At 48.1% G+C, this 6700-nt stretch overlaps 2 long non-coding RNA genes across 2 annotated transcripts in view; both read left to right on the top strand.

Annotated features, from left to right (window-relative positions):
• Positions 1–109: 109 nt before the first annotated feature.
• LOC145506893 (uncharacterized) overlaps positions 110–6700 on the top strand; it is a 71638-nt gene continuing 65047 nt past the window's right edge. The window contains exon 1 of the long non-coding RNA XR_014054425.1: positions 110–240. This is a non-coding gene — a long non-coding RNA (uncharacterized LOC145506893). The remainder of the gene's footprint in view (positions 241–6700) is intronic.
• On the top strand, positions 430–5361 carry LOC145506846 (uncharacterized). Its single transcript, XR_014054380.1, has 2 exons — positions 430–1081; positions 2420–5361. It is a non-coding gene; the product is annotated as an uncharacterized LOC145506846 (long non-coding RNA).

Genomic DNA, 6700 nt, shown 5'->3' with positions numbered 1-6700 from the left:
GTCCCGGCAGCCCCCGCGGCCTTACGCCCCGCGACGCTCCGCCGTGGGGCGGGGCGGGGCGGGGCGGGGCGGGGCGGGGCGGGGCGGGGCGGGGCCAGGCCGGCGGGATTGACAGCCGGAGGCGGCGGCCTCCGCAAAAGGCCAGACGCGGCGCCCGCCCGGCTCTACGCGTCCGCCGTCTCGCCTCCTGGAGCTGCCGAGGCCACAGACATCAGCGCGCTCCTCCCAGGAAAAAACGAGGTGGGCCGTGCGGAGGCGGGGGAGCGCGCGAGGGGGCGGGGCGGGCGCGACGGCGAGACGGCGCGAGAAGGGGCGGGGCGCGTCGCGGGGGCGGGGCGCGGCGCCGAGGGGCCGGGGCGCGGCGCCGAGGGGCCGGGGCGCGGCGCCGAGGGGCGGGGGCGCGGCGCCGAGGGGCGGGGGCGCGGCGCCGAGGGGCGGGGGCGCGACGCCGAGGGGCGCGGCGCGGCGGCAGTGAGCCTCCGGCTCGCTGGCGAACGAGCCACTAGGAGAGGAGCCCCCGAGTGACGCCCGCGGTTGGAAGGGCGGGCCGGCCACGGGCTCGGAGCCTGAGACCCCGCGGGGGAGCCTGCCCACTCAGCGTCCCGGGCGGAGGGAGAGCTCACGGGACAGCCCTGCAGAGAAGGGAGCGGGGAGTGGTGCGCCTCAGGCGGAGTCAGGGCACTCTCAGGTGGAGCCCAGGTGGGGTCCCCGAGACGAGCACATCCCTGGAGGGTCACTGCGCAGCCCGAGGAAGAACCGAGGGGCTTGGGGCTGGCACGGCTGGTCAGAACCTGCCTGGTCTGCGCCTGCTGTCGCGAGAGGCCGTGGCTGGTATAGCGAGCAGCAGCTTTGGCCCCAGAGGTCCCTCACCCGCATGACCGCTTGACCCAAGGGTGTCCCCCTCCTTGACCGAGGCCGGCTGCGTGGGCGGGCCCGGGGCTCCAGAGCCTCAGCACCTGGAGGGGGGGCCCTGAGCAAGCCGAGGGGCGGCACGTGGGTGGCCCCCAGGAGAAGTCCCCGGTTCTGGGCCACAAGCCACATCTCCAGCTGATTCCAGAGCCTGTTTTCCCCAAACAGCCAGGTGAGTGGAAACCCAGCACCGCCACAGGAAACCGTGTCCCCACGGGAACAGCAACGGCCCCCTTCAGGGCAAGGACCTCGGAGAAACATGCCGCCAGCCTTGGGGCCCCGGTTCCCTGATGTTGTGTATAAGATAACAGCCCTTCTCCACAGGACAGGCCACAGTGGCCGGGCTCCAGGCGGTCAGGTACTGTGGTTGGCAGTATCCTGAGTGTGGGCTGTCACTGGTGGTTTGCTTCTGATTAAAGTTTACATACTAAGGTCAGACAAAAGAAGTTAAACGGAAAGTTCTCTGTGCTGTCTGCCTTCCTTCCCCATTAACCAGACGTCAAAGACTGGAGAAACGCCTGGCCTGCAAAGATCCACCTTCCTTCCTTCTGACCTAGCAGTGCAGTGTCTTACAAGATTAGCATTCTTGGCCAGCTCTGTAGGGGGTCGTAATGACTTACTGCTCAGTTTGCTTGAGTTGATCTATATCCTTAGTGAGCTTTGATGTATAATCCTTTATCTCAAAACTGTATGGGATCATGCCTTGGGCTTTTAACAGGCTCTCTCAAAGCGTCTGAGAGTTTGTCTCCTGGGTTATAATCTTCACTTTATTTTTTTTCAATTTTTTAAAAAAATTTTTAATTGAAGGATTATTGCTTTACAGAATTGTGTTGTTTTCTGTCAGACCTCAACATGAATCAGCCATAGGTATACATATATCCCCTAGTTTGAATAAAATTCTTTTTTAACTTAATTGAATTTTCACTGACACCTCTAACAGTGTAATGGGCAAAGGTGGCGCTCCTGGGTTTACGTTACAGAGGACTGAGCCTTCCCTCCAGCTGGCCTCCATACCCCCTTGCTTGCACATGTTCTTGAAGCCAGCTGCCATGGTGGGAGGCCCAGGTGGCCAGCAGCCCAGGAAGGACTAAATCTGCCAACGTCACAGGAGCTTGGACGCAGATCCCTGCCCCGTCCAGCTTTCAGGTGAGAGGCAGATGGTACTTGAAGGCAGGCTTTCAGGAGACCAGGGAGTGAAGGACCTCGTTAAGCTGTGCCCAGATTCCTGATCCACAACAACTATGACATCCTATGTGGTTAAGCCACCATGTAACTGGCAACAGATAAGTGTATTCATTTGCTAGGGCTGCTATAACCAAGCCCCACAGACTGGGAGGCTCCAACAGCAGGAATTTATCTTCTCACCTCCCTGGAGGAGGCTGAACTCCAAGACCAAGGTGTGAGCAGGCTAGTTCCTCCTGAGGCCTCTCTCCTTGCTGTGTGGACGGCCATCTTCTCCGTGCGTCTTCACGTGTTCTTCCTTCTATGCATTGTTGTTTTTGTTGTTTAGTCGCTGAGACCCATCCGACTCTTGAGACTTCACGGACCGTAGCCCTGCAGGCTCCTCTGTCCATAGGATTTTCCAAGCAAGAATACTGGAGTAGGCTGCCATTTCCTTGTCCAGGGAATCTTCCCGACTTAAGGATTGAGCCCACATCTCCTGCATTGGCAGATTCTTTACGGCTGAGCCACCTGGGAAGCCCCCTTTCATGCATGTCTGTGTCCTAATCTTCTTTTCTTGTAAGGACAATGGTCATATGGATTAGGGCCCACCATCATGACTTCATTTTATCTTAATCACACCATTAAAGACCCTTTTTCCAACTACAGTCACATTCTGAGGTGCTGGGGGTTAGGACACAACGTGTGAATTTCCAGGGGACACAACTCAGCCCATCACGGTACGTAGCGCAGCTGTCTCCTGTAGCCACTCTGATGTCTTCAGTACCAGGACCTCAGTTCTACCTGGGCAGTTTTTCACTGCATTTCTCTCCTTCCCTTCAGCTGGCTGTAGCTGTGTGACTAAATAAGTTTTTGCTGATGAGATGTAAGCAGAAGTGATGGGTACCTCTTAAAAGCAAGGGGTACACCTGTATTCTTCCTCTACTGGGCTGGGGACATAGTGGTTGGCCCTTAAACAGTCACTTTGGATCATGAGGATGAAAGCCACATCCCAGGATGATGGTGCTGGCAGGACTGGGTGGAGATGCCATTCCAGCCTGCCTACATCAGATCTGGACTGCCCACAGACAAATACCTATAGGAGAGAAATGTAACTCCATTTTTGCTTAAGCCACCTTTATGTTGGATTATACTGTATATCAGCAATCAATGCAAAGAAATAGAGGAAAACAATAGAATGGGAAAGACTAGAGAGCTCTTCAAGAAAATTAGAGATACCAAGGGAACATTTCACGCAACGATGGGCTCAATAAAGGACAGAAATGGTAGGGACCTAACAGAAGCAGAAGATATTAAGAAGAGGTGGCAAGAATAAGCAGAAGAACTGTACAAAAAGATCTTCACAACCCAGATAATCACGATGGTGTGATCACTCACCTAGAGCCAGACATCCTGGAAGGTGAAGTCAAGTGGGCCTTAGGAAGCAGCACTACGAACAAAGCTAGTGGAGGTGATAGAATTCCAGTTTAGCTATTTCAAATCCTGAAAGATGATGCTGTGAAAGTGCTGCACTCAATATTCCAGCAAATCTGGAAAACTCAGCAGTTGCCACAGGACTGGAAAAGGTCAGTTTTCATTCCAATCCCAAAGAAAGGCAATGCCAAAGAATGCTCAAACTACCGCACAATTGCACTCATCTCACATGCTAGTAATGCTCAAAATTCTCCAAGCCAGGCTTCAGCAATACATGAACCATGAACTTCCAGATATTCAAGCTGGTTTTAGAAAAGGCAGAGGAACCAGAGATCAAATTGCCAACATCCGATGGATCATTGAAAAAGCAGGAGAGTTCCAGAAAAACATCTATTTCTGCTTTATTGACTATGCCAAAGCCTTTGACTGTGTGGATCACAATCAACTATGGAAAATTCTGAAAGAGATGAGAATACCAGACCATCTGACCTGTCTCTTGAGAAACCTGTATGCAGGTCAAGAAGCAACAGTTAGAACTGGACATGGAACAACAGACTGGTTCCAAATAGGAAATTAAGTACGTCAAGGCTGGATATTGTCACCCTACTTATTCAACTTATATGCAGAGTTCTTCATGAGAAATGGTGGACTGGAGGAAGCACCAGCTGGAATCAAGATCGCCAGGAGAAATATCAATAACCTCAGATATGCAGATGACACCACCCTTTGGCAGAACGTGAAGAAGAACTAAAGAGCCTCTTGATGAAAGTGAAAGAGGAGAGTGAAAATGTTGGCTTAAAGCTCAACATTCAGAAAACTAAGATCATGGCATCCAGTCCCATCACTTCATGGCAAATAGATGGGGAAACAGTGGAAACAGTGGCTGACTTTATTTTTCTGGGCTCCAAAATCACTGCAGGTGGTGACTGCAGCCATGAAATTAAAAGACACTTACTCCTTGGAAGCAAAGTTATGACCAAACTAGACAGCATATTTAAAAGCAGAGACATTACTTTGCCAACAAAGGTCCATCTAGTCAAGGCTATGGTTTTTCCAGTGGTGATGTGTGGATGTGAGAGTTGGAATGTAAAGAAAGCTGAGCACCAAAGAATTGATGCTTTTGAACTGTGGTGTTGGAGAAGACTCTTGAGAGTCCCTTGGAATGCAAGGAGATCCAATCAGTCCATCCTACAAGAGATCAATCCTGGGTGTTCATTGGAAGGACTGATGTTGAAGCTGAAACTCCAATACTTTGGCCACCTCATGCTAAGAGTTGATTCATTGGAAAAGACCCTAATGCTGGGTGGGATTGGGGGCAGGAGGAGAATGGGACGACAGAGGATGAGATGGTTGGATGGCATCACCGACTTGATGGACATGGGTTTGGGTAGACTCCGGGAGTTTGTGATGGACAGAGAGGCCTGGCATGCTGTGATTCATGGGGTCGCAAAGAGTCGGACACGACTGAGCGACTGAACTGAACTGAACTGAACATGAGTACATCTTGTAATGATAACTCTAGAACAATGTACTCCTTCTGTCCAGTATTTAATAGATAGTAGTGTGTTGTACTCTTGACTGTAATTAGAGTGATACAATGAAATATAGTTCAGCTATTTAAAAAATAATAATAAAAGCAAAAATGATATTAGTGAAATGAAAGCAAATGTCAGTAAGCATCAGCTGAGAGCATGTTTTAGACAGGGACGAGTTTAAGGCAATTCCTTAAATCCTCTCAAGATACCAAGTCAAGGAGATTAATGAATTAACTGCTTTTCTCTTTGGCATTCTTTATTATTCTTGGCTTCTAGTAATCACAGCATAAATATTAAATGACTGAGTAAAGTGAGCAAAAAATTAGTGTTAACTTCTCATCTTTAAAAATCACTCTATATAGCCTCCTCACTAATTATATATGTGAGCAAACACAAATAGCTGCATTTAATTTTTATCCTAGTATGATTCAGGATGTTGAGTCATTACTACTGCCACAGTCGGCTAGAACAAATGGTTGGGGTCATTCTCTCATTTATATAAAATTATTGAGACAACTACAGGGCTAAGAACTTCATCGTAATATCATCTAATCACTAAAAGTATGCTATAATATAGGCACAGAAAAGCCTAAGAATTAGAAGGGTTAGGATGCTCTCTTATGTTATTATCTCAAAGAGTGTGAATGAGATGCAATACCTTGTTAGGATAGTGGTTAATTTACTCTTATTTTGCCTGTTTTCAAGGTAATCAGAGTGTTCAGAAATGATAAGACCTAAATTTAGAGTTTATAAGCATTTGGTTAGAATCTTATATTAGCCACGTGAATTGTATGACCTTGCACAATTAGAGAGAGAGAATCTGCTATACTTAATACATGTACTATATGCATATTATTATATATAACATTATATCTATTTAAAATCATGGTTTCTCTGTCAGGTTAAATTAGGAAGACTACCTATCTATACTTTCTTGCTATCTCAGTTTAGATAGACTGCCACATAATAGTTAGAGTGAAGATTAGTTTCAATTACTCCACTGCTCTCTGCTCAGCAGTAAAGAATCCACTTGCCAACGCAGGAGATGTAGGTTCAAATCCTGATCTGAGAAGATCTTCTAGAGAAGGAAATGGGAACCCACTCCAGTATCCTTGCTTGGAGAATCTCATGGGCACAGAAGCTGATGGGCTACAGTCCATGGGGTCACAAAGAGTTGGACATGACTTAATGACTAAATGACAACAGAAACAATTCCACTGCTCTTGCTTATCCCTAGCTAATAATTAGAACTATGTCACTATATCTTTTAAATAATAGTTATCATTTATATAATGATTGTGATGTGAAATGCAATATTCTAAACACTTTACATATAATTTATTTAACTGTCACACAAAAATATACTAACAAAATTTCGCAGCAGTTGCTATCACTGTCGTCTTTCTCTTACAGTTGAGGGAGCTAAAGCACAGAGAGCTGGAGAGCTAAGATGTGATGAAAATAGGATTGGAGCCCAGGCTCCTGCCTCCAAAACTTCAAGACAGATTGGCTGTGTTAGCTATATTCTCATTATTGATTCCATGTGTTGTATGGGGACATTGAAGCTTAATGTTCTGAGTCACTCCACAAGATGTGTGAAGTCAAAGTTCATGAGGACAACCATGAAGGTGGTTAGAGAATTAATAGTGTTGCCTCCGTGA

Source organism: Giraffa tippelskirchi, chromosome 1 (assembly GCF_054371585.1).
Source record: "Giraffa tippelskirchi isolate mGirTip1 chromosome 1, T2T-mGirTip1v1.2.pri, whole genome shotgun sequence".
Taxonomy (NCBI): Eukaryota; Metazoa; Chordata; class Mammalia; order Artiodactyla; family Giraffidae; genus Giraffa; species Giraffa tippelskirchi.
Note: the sequence above shows the minus strand (reverse complement) of the source record. Positions and strands in the feature narration are given on the sequence as shown.